Source organism: Myxocyprinus asiaticus, chromosome 46 (assembly GCF_019703515.2).
Source record: "Myxocyprinus asiaticus isolate MX2 ecotype Aquarium Trade chromosome 46, UBuf_Myxa_2, whole genome shotgun sequence".
In the NCBI taxonomy this organism is placed as follows: Eukaryota; Metazoa; Chordata; class Actinopteri; order Cypriniformes; family Catostomidae; genus Myxocyprinus; species Myxocyprinus asiaticus.
Genome location: NC_059389.1, coordinates 18,079,009 through 18,097,042, shown reverse-complemented (window position 1 = coordinate 18,097,042; position 18,034 = coordinate 18,079,009). Strand labels below are relative to the sequence as shown.

At 38.6% G+C, this 18,034-nt stretch overlaps 1 protein-coding gene across 4 annotated transcripts in view; it reads left to right on the top strand.

Moving 5' to 3' along the window:
• LOC127436053 (calcium-dependent secretion activator 2-like) overlaps positions 1-18,034 on the top strand; it is a 225,334-nt gene that overhangs the window by 32,570 nt on the left and 174,730 nt on the right. The window lies entirely within an intron of this gene.

The window sequence follows — 18,034 nt, the reverse complement described above, 5'->3', positions numbered from 1 at the left end:
CTTTCACAAGTTCCATCTTTATTTTATTCTGGTGGCTAATAGAATATTAACGCTGTTTAACATGAAGGTGAATTTTTGCTTGCATAATGGGCTGTTAAATTTATTGGAGCAATCTTTGAGCTAGAGAGAAGGTAAACACTAGGGATGCGCCAATGTATCAGCTGCCATATTTTTTGGCCAAATATTGATCAAAATTAAACTATCGTCAAATCGGTTTTAAGCATGAAAATGCTGATATGGAAAACCGATGATTTATTTATATTTTAATTAACATCACACTTTGTTTAAACTCTGTAAATTTCAATGCACAATCCAGAAATAATGATAGCCACAGAATGTAGAAGGGTTGGCACTCCTAAGAACATGTAATATTAAATTTGTTCTCACATTAATGAGGAAAAAACGTTGTTTCAGACGTGACAGTTGTGGAAAACACTTGGAAACCAGAAAACTTTGACATTGGGATGGTATCCTTTAAGGTTGCATGATTGATTGAGTTAAGATTGAAATCTCAATATGGTCTTGTGCGATTACTAAACCTTGAAAGCTTAAAAATAGACTGTGTAAAAAAGAGAAATGGGAATCTATATATATGGATATAAATAATTTTCATATCCGTTCCGGAGCGGAACTTCAATAAATTGCCCTTGAAGGTCTCTGCGTTGTTCTGTCTTTTCTGAGCGCTGAAGTAAATCAATTATTGTTAATTCACACATTTAATTCCGTTATTCATTTTATCTGACTCCAATTTTATATTAATCTGACTCCAATTTTAAGTTGACCTCTAATTTATATTTAAGCTCTAATTAATTTCTGATCATTCTTTTAATTTAACATTTTTAGGTTATTGATTACTCTAAATCCTCTTCTATTCATTGTCCTTTTGATCTTTGGAGACTTACGCCGGCCGTTATTAAATTACGTAAACCTCCCGAAAATGGATAGCCAGTTCCGTTCTTAGTCAGCGGTTGTAGGGTTAACTAATATCGTCTGGTTTGGCTTTTCTCATAACCAGACGATATTGCCGCTTAGTCACGTACATACAACTTGCTAAGACGGGCGGTGAGCAGTGACAGAGTCTTTAAATGGCTTTCTCCTACCCGGTTGTCCTGAGTGGTTTCTCCTATATTAAAGCTCCAGTATGGTCTACCCTGGTCTATTGAAATTCAAATCCTACCCGGCTGTCCTAGGTGGTTGTCCTACCTGGTTGTCCTAGGTGGTTGTCCTACCTGGTTGTCCTGAGTGGTTTAAATTCAAACTGAGAGTCTTTAAATGGCTTCCTCCTATATTAAAGCTCCAGTAATGATTTCAGAGGAATTCAGAATAAATCAAATAATAACAATTTATTTGTCAGGTAGGATATAAAACATTGTTGCAGAAATTCAAATCAAAGCCAATTTCACATGATCAGAATAAACAAGCATTACTAAAAATAAAAGACAAGTCAAAGAAACATACCTGACAAAACTACATGCAGCGGTACAGCATGGGAGATCTGTATACAGATTCCCAGAACTTCATGCCAACTTTCCTTAAATATCCAGACAGAATAAACATTGTGTACCAAATGGTATTATCCTTTGAACAATGAGGATTTGGGGGTGAATGGGTTCTTGACTTCCTGGGGTTTAACCTTGTTAACATACAGGAGATAATTTCAATTGTAGGTCAAGGAGGGGGAGCCACCTCCAGAATTATGCAGTATTTGGCAAAGACCTTATAACTTTGTTACCATTAGTTTTATCAACATGGGAAAGAGACCACTATACCAGTCGCACAGAGACCTCTTAAATGATATCAAACACATACAGTTGCATTCTTTGTTTTCATGTTATATTTTTTACATATAAATCTTATGTCTTTGTGTTGGTCCAGAGCTGTTGAAGGAGAGAAGGGGGGAGGCAGCAAGGTGATTTGCAATTTATCACACTGTGGTGATATTCAGATGTAGATTTCAGCTTTTGTGAGAGAGTTCTATGATGTTGATTCTCGCAGAGTTCTTTGACTTTTACCAGAAATGGCACCTTTTGGTTGTAGACGTTCTGGTGCCAGCCTTACAACTGCATTCAGCGATTCAGTCTACGCTTCAGTCAGCATTGTGAAAGCAAGCGGCACCCTCTAGCGGTGTGTATCATCCATTATACCACAATAGAAATTGAAAGGCCATTTTGTTCCCAACATGTGCATAATATGAATTTGTGATGTTCTATTATATACAGTACAAACGTGTAAAATGTGAGTTCTGTTGTTTTGAACTGCAAAAATGTTATAAAGTACAAAATAATCTTTTTTCACATCAATCATCATGCTTTGATAGTTAGCTATTTTTGGAAATTATTTATTTTAGAATAATAAATAATAAAAGACTTTTGTACCTCTTTGTACATTTTTAAAACATAATTTCTGAGCAAAACAGTGATCTGATGACAAAATAAGGTAAGTGGCAAAATATTGTTTACCAATATTTATTGATTTATTTTTGAAATCAGTATTGTATTGTCCAAAAATTCCCTAGAAAACACTCTGATTAAAAATAAAAACTCCCTGTAAAAAATTACCCTGCTCCACTTCCTCTCTGCACCGGTCACATACTCGGTTCAAACCAATTCTTTCTTTCAATAATCAGCTGAATCTTCATTCATTTAATTCATATTTGTTTTTTATTTCAGTCACATTTTACTGTAACATGGCATATATTTTTAGAAGGGCTGTGAATCGATATTTTTTTTTAAAACTAATTAATTACAGTTTTCTTGAAATTCACGATTAATCGTGGTACTTGGTACAAAACAAACATTGAAATATAATCATAAATATATTTACTTATATATTTACTTATGTAGGGCAAAAACTATTTTTCATATATGCCAATTATAGCCACAGGAAGAGGGGGAAAATATTAGTAAAACTTTTTTTAACGCATTAAACAGTCAACTATTATTCGCAGAAATATATGCATTAAATTTCCCAGCCCTAAATTAGTAAATGAAAATAACTTATTTTAGTTGACAGTATGCAAAATGACAAGCTTGTCAAACAGTAACAGAACAAACTTGATCCAGATATTCCAACATTCTGAAAAATGCATAAACATTTAATAACGTAAACATGTATCAAACATATTAAAGATTTATCAGTATACACAGCATATAAAAACAGCCTACTTGAGATTCTTCAGCTCTTTGGGTATGTCCAAAATTTCTCTGATCTCATCCATTTGGAAGTTTAAGGTCTTTTTGGAGATTGATGCCATGCCAGGTATGAGACCATATTCCTTTCGTCTGTTCACAAGTCCCAGATATAAGAACTGTATCTTTCTTTACACCTGCAAGATATAAGGCTTACAGCTCAAATGGGCTGTCTTGAATTGCTTTACCTGCTCCTTTCCGCCATCTCTCTATTTTTTCTTGCACACATACGCTTTTCTTATCGTTATTCATGTCTTTCATGTTAATTTAATGGTACGATAAGGCATGCAACATTTCCATGAACAAGAAAAACAGATGGTCCACTGAATTAGACCATATTAATGTAAGCAGCACATGCACAGTCATCAAACAATCCTTTCAAATCAGGACTTTTACCTTTCACATCATTCACTGTCAGTCACCCTTTTTTTTATTGCCCTTGCTTTCCTTTCATCACTTTCTCTCTGTCTCTCTCTCTCTCTCTCTCTCTCTCTCTCTCTTAATTTCTTTTTCTTTTACAACATGATCCAGTCTTTTAATTACACTGGATGGGAAGCAACTCTTTGAAGTTAGCTCTGATAGTCACTTATGCAGATGTGAAGGGCTCGGGGTGCACTGATCAAAGTTCCAAATTGTCATTCACTGGGTATCTTGCTCATATCAAAGCATTGCTTCAGTGTTGTTGTTTTTTTTTTTGTCATATGCTACGGTATGCTACGAGAGACATGTGTCCAGCTGTAGGGGTTGTGATTATAGTTCTAAAAATTGAGGGTTTCTTTGATTGCAAAGCTTTCTCTTGGGTTTATAAACGGACTGCAACACAAGTGAGTACTAAAGTTTACCCCCCAAAAAAAGGAAAGCACTAATTTACATAAATGGATCCTTCTGGAGAATCTAGGACCAATTCTGTCAGTTCAAGATGTATAGAAACAAATCAGGTGTTATCTAGTAGTCCCATTGCCATTCATTATTTAGATGCAGATTAGTAAAATATGCCTAATAAGGGTTGCACTGACTAGCAGCTACTATTGTACCACCATTAAATGTTTCAGGGCAATGCAGACTAGTTGTGGAACACATAACATGGCGACAACAGGAGGAAAATCTGTAGCATGCTTACAGTAGATAGCTTTGTTGATTTTTAAGAGAGTACTAGTTTGTCATATAGAGTCGCTTGTAGTGTATACACAGTGTCAGCTGCATAGGACATACTCTACAGCTAGCTGTCAGTGCAGTTTTTGACCTGCTAGAAGAAGCAAAAACTGCTGGTGATGCATGGTGTATGGCAAGAAATTTACATTAAGTTAAAAATTGAGTCATCGACTATTCAGCTACTTTTCTGGATTACTGTTTGATTTGTAAAAATAAGTAGTCATGCCACTCCTAATGTATAATGCACCCATATAACATAACTTTCTGCAGGAGCAGTAATACCAAGAACCGAATAATTTTGGTGATTCGGTACTATACTGACAGGGCAGTTTCTTTCTGTGCTCTGAGAGTGCTCGTGGTAGTGCAAAAACACACATGAATGGACTTTTCTGAGGTACGTATTAATGTAAACACTAACATAGTTACAGTTACAATATGTCTAAGGCTATGTCAACACCAGTGGCGTTTCTCAGGGCCAGCAAAGCCTTCTCTGCTGGCATAACATGCCTAATAAATAAATATTTTTTCATCCTTTCATTCTCATTCACCTTTTTGCCTATGTATTTTCAATTGCTTTCCACTCCTAATTCATCTACAAACGAATAGCAAAAAAACTAAATGTTTATCCAATCAGAATGTATTCCTCTGCTTACAAGCAAAGTGTGACAACTGTTTCACAAATTGCACGCCCGAAGTCGAAGTAGCACGTGAGTCTGAGCTCCACCCCATCAGGCCTTCAGAATTTCTGCAGAATCCCTCAACAGTGCAGTGAATAGGCATCTAAAGTCAGATTCATCAGCCAGTCAGATTTATTTATTTGTTTTTAGTGGGTATGATCTTTAGGATATGTCTCAGTCCAGGCCTTCTAGCTGGCCTTGAGTGACGCAATCACGCTTTAAGTGATGTACGTAATTTGAAAGCGAAGAGCGCAAGATCTTGCTGAGGAGACGGCTGTCATCACCATTGAGAAAGAGATCCTTATGGATTTAAAAACCTGAGATGTGGGGCCTGGGTAGCTCTGCGAGTATTGACACTGACTACCACCCCTGGAGTCGCGAGTTCGAATCCAGGGTGTGCTGAGTGACTCCAGCCAGGTCTCCTAAGCAACCAAATTCTCCCAGTTGCTAGGGAGGGTAGAGTCACATGGGGTAACCTCCTTGTGGTCACAAATAAGTGGGTCTCGCTCTCAATGGGGCACGTGGTCAGTTGCATGTGGATCGCGGAGAGTAGCATGAGCCTCCACATGCTGTGAGTCTCCGCGGAGTCATGCACAGCGAGCCACGTGATAAGAGGCATGGATTGACTGTCTCAGAAGCGGATGCAACTGAGACTTGTCCTCTGCCACCCGGATTGAGGCGAGTAACCGCACCACCACGAGGACCTAGTAAGTAGTGGGAATTGGGCATTTCAAAATTGGGGAGAAAAGGGGGAAAAAAATTAATAAAAAAACCTGAGATGTTCTGCATGATTGTGCGATTGATTAATTAAACAGGAAAGGAGGACTGATTTTCACTTCAAGCAAATTGGTAAGTACTTTTTGCATTGTTCTAGCAACATCAGAAGTTTTCTAAGTGTAAATTAGGCTGCTTGAGCATTCAGTGTCGGATCAAGTTTTGAAAAGTAACCGTGTACCCTGACGAAACAAAATTTATTGCAAGCAACATTTAAATTGCATATATTATTAGAGAGCTTTTTCGTGGTATTAGACCTCCGTGGTTCTGGCTTTCGTGCATGGACATGTTTTTAAAATTTCAATTGGTATTATTAGTTGACTGCCATGTAATGTATGATAGGCATATGGTGTCTTATTCATTGTGAAACTGTGAACTTAATGGCATGAATCACACTGAAGGCTTAGACTTAAAATGCACGGGCTGCGGCTGGTCTACACATCAATTTTCATATGAAAATGCATTGATTTCTCTGTTTACGACTCCCATCCACACTAGAATGGCGTTTTCCTTCCCTGAAAATTAAGCTTTTTTTTTATTTTACTACTGACTGTTTACTTGTCTTGAATAATTATTTGAAAACTTGAAACAATGTTTACCTAACAAATGAATATTAGTTTTTGCTTTGGTATCGAAATTGATATCAAGAATTGTGAATTTCACTATTCACAACTACTGAAATTTTGATATCGTGACAACCCTAAACCATACCGATTGGTCAAACCTCTATGTAAAGAACAGAGACAAAGAAAGTGTTTATCCAGTCCAGGATAATAAATAATTTCTGATCTAATTCCATACTATTCCATACCTGCCAAATACTTTTTACTAGGGATGCACTGATATGGAATTTCTGGGCCAATACAGATAACGATAATTCACGGCTCATTGTGGCCAATACATATATATATATATATATATATATATATATATATATATATATACACTAGTGTCTTTTAGCCAACTCACGTCACTCTGTTAGGAATATTTCAAAATCTGTGCATTATGTTACGTTGTGTTTGGGCTTGTTTTAGTCGTGATCCTTTGCTGTAAGTAAAGATATGCTATTTTCCATATTCTGTTTCTGTTTCGTGAAGTAATATGCAAAAATGATTGCCCCCAAGTAACATGCATGTTTTTATCGTGTTTTCGTTTATAAAACAAACAGAATATGGTAAATGGCATATTGCTGACAGCAGATGATCCTGGTTAAAACCAACCCTAAAACAACGTAACAAGGTGCAGAGATGTTGAAATAATCCTCAGAGAGCTACAGGAGCTTGGCTTGCAACACTAGCCAGGCTTTCACTGTCAGATATGCTGTGAATGTGCATGCGCACTGTTGCTTGAGGCTCCCTGAGTGCAAGAGTCTGAAGAGAGAAGCCACATGCTGTCAGAGATTTTTAGCCACAAGCAAATTAACTGTTACAAATTATCAGCAAAAATATCGGTAGCAATTCCACTATCGGCGCAATAATATTATTTCGTTTTTTTTTTCCTGGTTAACAGCAAATAATATATCAACTGCCAATATACTGTGCAATTGCGAATATTTTATTATTTAGAGAAAAGAGTCTAAACAGTATACATTTCTTGTGCTTTTTAATATAAGTCCGCAAAGCCATCATTTACACTGTATATGTTATTGATTCATTCCTTGCACCTCATTTAAGATTTTGACATCCAGGATGTAGGCAGTTTCATAAATTAAAGATTAATTTAGAACTAATTAACATTTTGCCAATGGTTGTCACATTAATTTCATACCAGACAGAAATATATATATTTTTTTTATCCTTACGAAACACAGTTATGCAGACTGATTTAAAGAGCGAGAATAAATATGAAGCCAGGCATTTACAGTAAATATAAATGCACACTTTTTTACAAACAGCTCAGAGATATTGTGGTAATAGATGTGGTGATATTCTGTGCTTAGCAACAATGATTGGGCATGTTACTGAAAAACTAATCATGATAGAAGAGTGTCTTGTGTGGTTTTTTTTTTTGTTTTTTTGTTTTTTTTAATTCATAAATTAACACACACACACACACAAAAAACAACAACATATATATAATGAATCAATCACTTTAAACATTAACCCCACCATATCCCCTACCAAACTCCCACCCCACCCTGATCCCCCCACGAACACCCCTGTGGTCAATAGAATATAGACACACAGACAGACACACACACAAGAAAAAAAATAAAAAACAACAACATCAACAACAAGAAAAAAAAAATACAATAATCAAGTATAATAACATTTAAAAAAATCCACTGCCCCTCCTCGAGATTCCCCCAAAAATGCTAGGTAATTGCCCCATTTCTTATTATAAAAATCCCTAACTCCCATCCTTCTGCTCAACCCCTCCTTGAAGGCAGCCACCCTCCCCATCTCCACGCACCACTCCGGGAACGAGGGTGCTCCATCCGACTTCCAACTCCTCAAAATAACCTGCCTACCAATCATCACACTGGTCAAAACCCAGTCCTTCGTGTACTTATCCTCCAAATCCATGACCTTCCCATCTCCCAAAATTCAGAGTCTGGGGCAGAACGAGACCTGAGTGCCCAACACATCACACACAAAACTTTGCACCTTCAGCCAAAATTCTTGAATCTTACGACACCCCCAAAAAACATGGGTTGTGTCTCCATCTTCTGATTAACATCGCCAGCAGGTGGGTGTGTCTTTAAGACCAAGCCTTTACAATCTAGAGGGGGTCCAATGTATGTAAAATCTTGAATTGCATAAGGCGAACCCTTGCATCTCTGGATGCAGATTTGACATTTTTTTTAATCCTAGCCCGCACTCCCTCCTCCAATACAAAGCCAAGATCCTTCTCCCACAATTTCTTAAGAGAAGCTGAAGCTCCGTCCCCCGGACTCTGAACAGGGAGTAATACACCGATGCCTCATGACCTTTTCCGAAAGCAGTAATCACCACTCCCAGAGTATCTGCCGCTTTAGGGGGTTGTAAACCACTCCCAAAAACAGTACAAATCAGGTGGCACAACTGTAAATACTTATAGAACTGAGATCTGGGAATCCCAAAAAGTATAACCACATTTTGAAAGGATCTCAGCATTCCACTCTCATATAGGTCACCGAATGTAGGAACCCCCCTCCCAATCCATTCTGACCAGCAAAAAGGGGACTTGTTGATGCATATTTTGGGGTTCAGCCATATGCTCGAGGCAACATTTCAATAAATGTCTGAATTAAACACTCTGGACACCTTTGTGTAACGGGATGTAACTTAACTTAATTTGATAGTAAAGGCTCTGCAATGGTGAAATAGGGGCAAGAACTTCCTGTTCTATACAGAATCAGGGAGGGGCTCTCTCAGGTGGAAGCGACCAATGAGCCAAATGTCTCAGACCAAATGCATAATAATAAAATAAAATCTTGGGTAGGCCTAGCCCACCTTTGTCAATCGGCCTATGTAACTTATTGAAATGTAATTTGGGACGCTTACCATTCCAAATGAAGGACTTCGCTATGTTGTCAAATTGCTTGAAATAAGAGAGGGGGACATCTATAGGGAGAGACTGTAGCAGGTAGTTGAAGTTTGGAATATAATTCATTTTAATAACATTAACTTTCCCGATCATAGATAAATGCAATGAAGCCCACCTGCCCACATCGCTCGAAAACCATTTTATTAAGGGGTCAAAATTAACTCTAACTAAATCACACAAGTTTGCTGGGAATAAAGTGCCTAAATACTTAATGCCCTGTTTGGGCCACTGGAAAGCACCCAGCTGGAAAACCGTCGCTGGGCAGTACACTGTCAAAGCCAAAGCTTCGGATTTAGACCAATTGACTTTGTGTCCTGAAAACTTAGAACAGGAATTAATAATTCTGTGGAGGCAAGGCATAGATCTAGTAGGGTCAGAGACGAATAATAAAATATAATCTGCGTAAAGCAAAAGCTTATGCGCCACACCTCCCACCACCCCTGGAAACTCCTCCTTCCTTATCGCAGCTGCTAATGGTTCCAGGGCAAGACAGAACAATAATGAAGAAAGAGGGCAACCCTGATGAGTGCCCCTATTCAAAGTAAAATAATCTGAAATTAATCCATTTGTTTGTACCGCCGCTACAGGGTATCTATATAGTAACTTAATCCAACCAATGAATGTACTCCCGAACCCGTATATTTCCAAAATCTTAAAAAGATAATCCCATTCTACCATATCAAATGCCTTTTCAGTGTCAAGTGAGATGGCAGCGACCAGAGTCTGATCATTCGCCACTGACCACATTATATTGATGAAATGCCTAATGTTGTCTGAAGAGTTGCGGCCCCTAATAAACCCCACCTGATCTATATGTATAAGAGATGTCATAACTTAATCGATTAGCCAAAATTTTGACAGTATTTTTACATCAGCTGGATCAGGGAAATTGGATGGTAACTCTTACACTCGCTTGGATCTTTGTCCTTTTTAAGGATCAGACTGATCCGGGCTTGTGTCATGGTTGGGGGAAGCTTTCCGTTCTTTAATGTTTATAAACTTCTAGCAAAAGTGGAGCCAGTTCTGTAGCATGAGATCTAAAAAATTCAGCGGCAAAACCATCTGGCCCCGGAACTTTGCCTGAAGGCAAGGCCTTAATTACCTCGTCAAGCTCCTCCAAGGTTATCTCAGAATCAAGAGAATTTTTTTTGCACAGTCGTCAATTGAGGAAGTTCTAATGGTTCCACAAATTTTCTAATATATTCATCAGTAGACGAAGATGTGGAACAATAGTGATCAAGATAGTACTCTTTAAAAGCATTATTAATATTAATGGCAAAAATAGGTAGGAGGTAAAAATTTCACCACCAGCAGATTTCACTGAGGGAATGGTAGAAAAAGACTCTCTCTGTTTTATATATCTAGCCAGAAGCTTCCCTGCTTTGTCCCCCGACTCAAAGTATGACTGTCTTACCCTGAATAACCAAAACTCCACTTTCTGCAACAAAATAGTATTATATCTGTATTTCAGTCGCATCAATTCTCTGAGGCCATCAGACGACATTCAGTACTTCAGCTCTGCCTCGGTACTTTTAATATTCTCTTCCAACTCCACAAGTTCTCGTGCTTTGGATTTTTTTATGAATGAGGCATACTGTATGATCTGATCATTAAGAACAGCCTTAAGTGCCCCAAAGCCACGCCCACAGAGGATACTGAGGACCAGGTGGTCTCCATATAAACATTGATTTCAGTCTTTAACATTTGTTGGAATTCAGGATTTTGCAAAAGGGATACATTAAAACACCAACTATTTGATTTCTTTTTCTCTGTATGTGGCAACATCTCTAAACTCTCCAGGGTGTGATCTGAGACTAAGATGTTTCCAATTGAGCAGTCAACAATAGATGAAATGAGGGATTTAGATATAAAAAAAAATCTATTCTAGAATAAATCTTATGAACTGATGAAAAACATGTATAATCCCTACCAGTTGGGTTCAAAAGTCACCAGATATCTGCAAGATCAAGATTTTTATACATACTGTGAAGCGTCAATGTTGCTCTAGGGGGCTAACACACTTTTGCTTCACTATAATCAAGGATTGAGTCCATCAATAAATTAAAGTCTCCTCCCAATATTATATCATGAGGGGTGCTAGCGGTTTACAACATCCCTTCAAGATCTATAAAAAAAAGCCCTGATCATCAGCGTTAGGTGCGTAAATATTAGCCAAAATCAATCTTTGCCCCTGGATGTCTGCTAAAACAATAATGACTCTTCCTATTTTATCTTTAATCTGTTTTAGAAATTTGAATTGTAGATGTTTATTTATCAATATAATGACCCCCCTGCTCTTACTTGAGCCAGCACTAAAGAAAACTGTCCACCCCATATCTTCCCAATTTTTTCAGCTTCCTGTAGGGAAAGATGCGTTTCTTGAAGAAACACTTTATCACATTTCTTACGCTTAAGAAAATAAATAACCTTCCTTCTTTTTATGGGGTGCCCCAATCCATTGACATTCCATGTGGAGAGAGACAATCTACACATATTAACAATTGACATATTGATATAATAAAAAAAACATTGTGTCAAAAGCAAGATTATACAGACCACATTTCCCATTAATGCAACAATCAAACCCCGAACTTCCCCCTGAACAAAACAAACAGAAAAAAGAAAAACATGCGCATTAACCCCGCGCATGACAGCGCCAACCGGCATCAATCCCTCTAAACTCAGAAGGTCCATGTACGCATACGAGAACCCCCGCGACAACTCTGCCATCGGATTGCACAAGTTTCGTGAGGCAAAATTACATAACAGAAAATACTTTGTAAAACAGACCCCAGCCAATAGGCAGAATAAACACAAAAAACGTGTAGATTCATTCACAAAACTGTCTTGAAGGTGTGTTCCTCCACAAAACAAACTCCAGCTGGTATAAAGCCGTTCAGTTTCCTCGGACAGACAGACAATCTCATCACTGTCATGACTACTATGTTGCTCAGAACTGCACCCAAGAATTTCACACACTATTGCACTTGTGTATATGGTTGTGTGACAATAAAAAGTGATTTGATTTTGATTTGACAAGTGTTCAGTGAGCTGGCTGTTATGAGTGCAGCAGATGATGTAATCATTCCAATGTCCCTTAACAATACTCCACAAAACAAACTCCCGCCAACAGGAGGCGTAAGCACAAAGAACGATCAGATTTATCCACAGCTGACCCAAAGGAGTATTATTCAACAGAACAAACTCCAGCCACTAGGTGGAGCCAGAACATAAAGAAACAAAATAGGCATCCCGCTTCCTCGGATGATCAAGAGTCAAATTCACTCAGAGGCCGCATAAAAAAAATACATCATGACTTACTCAGACCGACAACTTTATAAAAGATGTCCTTTATGTGAGCATGTAGATATTTTGCGGTCATCCATAGTGTCCATTCTCAATCTGGCCGGGAACTTCAGTGTAAAAGCGTTCTTCCTTCAATGCAAAAGTTTCTTGGAGTATCATGCCACAAAACAAACTACAGCCGCTAGGCGGAGCCAGCGTAAAAAGAAACAAAAATGGCGCCCAGCTTCCTCGGACAGTCGAGACACTGAACAGCGAGTCAGTCCACTCACATAAGAAATGCCCAATGGTTTGGGTACCCATAGTTTGTATGAAGGCCAGTGCCTTTTTGGGGCATAAAAATACTTTGCTGCCGTCCTTGGTATCTGTTCTCAGTTTAGCCGGAAACATCAGTGCAATAGCGATATTCCATTGATGCAAGAGTTTCTTACATTCCTTGAACCGATTGCGTTTCTCTCTTGTTGAATTCGAAAAGTCCGGGAACAAGAAAATATTGTGGTTCTTCCAAGAAAGCTTTCCTTTGCTCCTCGTCTGGTGCAACACAAGATCTTTATCGGATGATCTCAGAAATTTGGCCAGGATTGATCGGGGCCTGTCACCCTCAGCAGATCTCCGAGCCGGGACTCTGTGAGATCCCTCGATTTCCAGTTTATGGCCTGTTATGTCGAGCAGATTCGGGAAGAGCTCATCAAGGAATTTCACCATATCTCTGCCCTCTTCATGCTCAGGAATTCCAACAATTCGTATGTTATTCCTTCGATTCATATTTTCAAAATATTCAAGTTTTTCCAAAATAGATTCTGTTTTGGACGCGGGCGGATTAGAGGATAATTCCCTTCCCGAAGATTCCAGATAATCAATTCGTTTTTCAACTTCTGTCACTCTTGTGACCAATTCAGAGAATTTTGTTTCCATCGCCATAATCGATCTACGTATTACAGCGAGATCCTCCAAGTCAGCAACAACCTTCATCAGCATCACCAAGATGTTGGACAGTTGACGCTGGATTTCATCTCCCGACGTGCCGTCTAAATCAAGTCTCCAGCTCGCAGTCCCGTCAGAAGCCTCAGCTTGAACACGTAAGTGTCTTTTAATGTCTCCAGAGTCTGAGGATTTTGACTTCTTTGCCATGTTTACCTCAAACAATAAATATGTAATGGGGTGTATCGAATCTCACCGGATTATAACATGAAAATACTTTGCAATACCTAGCAAAGTGCACAGAGCTAGTCACTCACATGTCTGCTCCTCGCATGGCGTCCGGAGTGTCTTGTGTTTAATGCCTTAATAGTCTATACTATAGTGGACTGGACTCAAATTGAAGTATTTATTTATTCTTTAACTGGGCTCTCTGGAGGCCTTATTGAACTTGACTGAGGCAACAGAATGCTGCACTCATTCACAGTCAATTAGCATAACCCCTGACTATTGCCAAGCAAGACTGATGTCATCTCAGAAGATTTCATACACCACACACACACACACACACACACACACCCACAGCAAATTGGTTTATTATATTCCTTGAGTGTTTCACCATATATTTTTAGTTACAAATCGACATTTTCAGATGACAAAATTGAGAATTTCAGAAATCACAGACATAATGGGGGACATTATGATGACTCTAAGACATTATAGATATTACAGTTTAATTTTCTGTTAATGCATGATCTTCTGTAAAGCTGCTTTGAAACGACGTGTGTTGTGAAAGGCGCTATACAAATAAAAATGACTTGACATGCATTGTGAGAAGACTGGACGGAAAAAAACCCAAATAAAACATTTAAAAGATTTTTCAATTTTCTTAAGAGTGCACCCCCTCCATCCACCCAGTAAGATAGAAACAGCACTCCTGACACAAATAAAATGGCTCTCATCTCTAGTGTAGTATTAACTCTCATTAGCATGTCAGTCAAACGGAAGCTGCCTGCCACCGTGACTCTCATTGATTATGACAGAATGTGTTGTGAATTAAAGATGGAGGATTAGTCACTGCATTAATCCCATCCTAACCTACACAGAGATAATTTTAGCAGGTTTGCAGGACGTGGGTGAGGTTGGAGGGCTCCTGCATCCCTCTGTCACTGAAAGTGCCAGAACCAGAGCAACCAGAGGCCTGAGATGGTGAGACTGCTCAAAGCTTAGTGGTTGTGGAAACAATTCCAAATCAAATGTATTTATTATTTATTTTTGTTATATATTTAAACATTCTTTTTTTTTTTCCTCTCTCCCCTTTTCTCCCCAATTTGGAATGCCCAATTCCCAATGCGCACTAAGTCCTCGTGGTGGCGTAGTGACTGTATCCGGGTGGCGGAGGATGAATCTCAGTTGCCTCCACATCTGAGACTGTCAGTCCGCACATCTTATCACATGGCTTGTTGAGCGTGTTACTGCAGAGACATAACGTGTGTGGAGGCCCATGCTTTTCTCCGCAGCATCCACGCACAACTCACCACGCGCCCCACCGAGAGCGAGAACCACATTATAGTGACCACGAGGAGGTTACCCCGTGTGACTCTACCCTCCCTAGCAACCGGGACAATTTGGTTGCTTTGGAGACCTGGCTGTCACTCAGCACACCCTGGATTCCAGACAAGACTGATAGACCTGTCCGTCTGTGCCATTAATATTTATCAAACAGCAATAAAAAGAAATCAAGACTATGTATTGCTCTTGTCTGGATAACAGTAGATTTAAACAATATTATAATCATGCAGTGAAAACCTGCAATCAATAAAGTTTTATGGTAAATTAAACTTTTTTTTTCTTCAATTTCTAAACGTATACCTCTATTAGAAAATCGAAGTACTGTTTTCTTAATTTGTTTCTTTGTTCTTATTTTATTACTGTTGTTTCCTTATCCTGAATAATTACTTCAGAACTTAACAATGTTTACCTAATTAACAAATAAGTTACTTTTAGTTTTGCTTTCGAGAATTGTCAAATTTCACCGGTACACATGTACAGACTACTGAAATTTTGGTATCTTCCAAGAAACACGATCTACATGGTAGATCTTACAATAATGGCATTATGAAAAAGTAGATCTTATGCCATAGATGTGTGAGCACCCCTTCCCTAGCCTGTTTATTATTTCCCTCATTCCTCCATCCACCTAAAAATACCATGTTTTTGTTGATGCTGAACATTGTTTGTGCTTAATAACAGACCAATAAGGGTCTGTTTAGTGCTTGCTATTGGCAAGTTAAGCCGCTCTGTACAGACTCTAAGCTCAGCAATGCAGTGATTCAAGACGCATTTCCTTTTATTAAATTCTGAGGACCTGTCAAATGATCTTCAATTATTATAATAGAGCTATTGTGTGTGAGTAGAAGAGCTGTTATTTTCTTCCTCTGTCCTCTGCCATGTATTGCTTATGCTAGTGTCATATTGTGCGTACCAGTAATATGTTGCCACAGAACCATTTTGATTAATTATGACATCAACCTTTCCATTATGGCCTAATCTAATTTAAGAGTCATGATTCTGTAGTGTTTGAGTGGTGGTAGCCTGATGGTTAAAGATCAGGGTTGCTCAAATAAAGGTTGTAGGTAAGATTTTTGTAGGTGATAAGTTACACTTATCTAGTTACACTTAAAGTCTGATTTCTAAATGCCAAGTAACTATTGACTATCGAAATAAGAAAAGAGGCGGGGGAAATTTGTAAGGCAGCTAGAGACAGGAGGTGGTTCCCTTCTCATATCATATATGCCTCTTGAAACAACCTCTGATCCCACTCGTGACAATGATATTGCTCTTCTCTGAATTTATTTGGACTATAGGATTCCTTATGTCTTGATAGCAGAGGTTTCATTTAATGAAAAATAACACTGAAGAATCATCAGCTTATCCAGAATGCAGCAGCACATCTGGTCTTCAACAAACCCAATAGAGCGCATGTTACACCACTACTGTTCTCTAGACTGGCTACCAGTTGCTGCACGTATCAAGTTCAAGGCTCTGGTGCTGGCATACAGAACAATCACTGGATCTGCTCCAGCTTACCTAAAATCATTCCTGCAGAGCTACGTTCAAACCAGAAGCCTGCAGTCTGCAAATGAGCGGCGCCTTGTCGTACCAAATCAAAGAGGCACCAAATCACTTTCCTGGAATTTCGGCTTCTCTGTACCTCATTGGAGGAACGACCTTCCCAACTCCATCCGTAAAGCAGACTATGTCTCTGTCTTCAAAAAATGGCTAAAGACAAATCATTTTTGTGAGCACTTGACCATACACGCAGAAAAAAAATCTTTTTGCCCTCTAATCTCTGTCTTGGCTAGTACTTTTCTGATGCAATTGAAACTTTGTAATGCAGCACTTTTCGTACTACTGTCTCCTTAAGTGGAATCGCTTATGTTGTATCCTTCCTCATTTTGTAAGTCGCTTTGGATAAAGTGATAAAGCCTTCTAATATTGTCTTGGACAATGTGGGGCCTTGGTATAAAAAAGGTTGAAAACCACTGGTTTAGTTGACTAGTCAACTAGTCTCGCACATCCTTAGGGAATACATGGTGGATATCTACAGTGGAAGAATAAATGGAACAAAAAGCATTTCAAAGCATCTCTTGTTGCTTTAGGCAATGAGAAAGCCATTGTGGAATTAGTGTAGAAGGGTATCTAAAAGGTCAGGAGAAACTGGGGGCCAGAAATTGATAAAGAAGTGGAAATAAAATTGATCTTGGGGTGCGTTACTCATCGTATGACCTTTTACTTTAGAGTTTTATGGTTTTGCATAACTTAAGATGCCCATATTCTTCAGGCAACCTACCGATGCTTAACTGGCATTCCTAAATAGTTTTCTTTAATTGCATTTTCTCTAATTGTACTCCTGAAGCAGTGATTGAAATTTAAATTGGACATGGTAATCAATTATTTTTTTTTTTTACTTGTAATCACTGTGGCCTTGAAAACGAAATTGTATGAAATAAATGCAAACCTTGTCTTTTCAACTGAAAACCACTTCTTTCAAGAGAAAAGGTCCCTGCAGTTCACAGTGTACTTATCTAAAGCCTAACATTCTTTAATGCTTTTCAGGTCTTTCCTTCCTTTATTTCAAACCCAGCCAGCCAAACCTGTCCACATCAGAGCCCACCTCCGACAGTAATACAATTTAAAAGTTCAACCTTCAGCCTTTGTCAGGAAAAATAGCCAATCGTGCCCTGGTAAGAGCTTTATTAGGGTTCCCGCAGGTTAGATCACATATTCTTGATGCCATTTATAAAAATTATTTCAGCCTTGCTCAACAAGGGCAGAAAGGGCAGGAAATTAGTGTTGAGAGGCTGTATGATTTGTTGCATTGTAGTGATTAGGTAATGAAATCAGCCCTTTTGCTGTATATAGACAGCCTTTCTGAGTCATCTGTGGGCCATAGCTGGTAGTTAATAATTGTTATGATGAAATAAGCCCCAA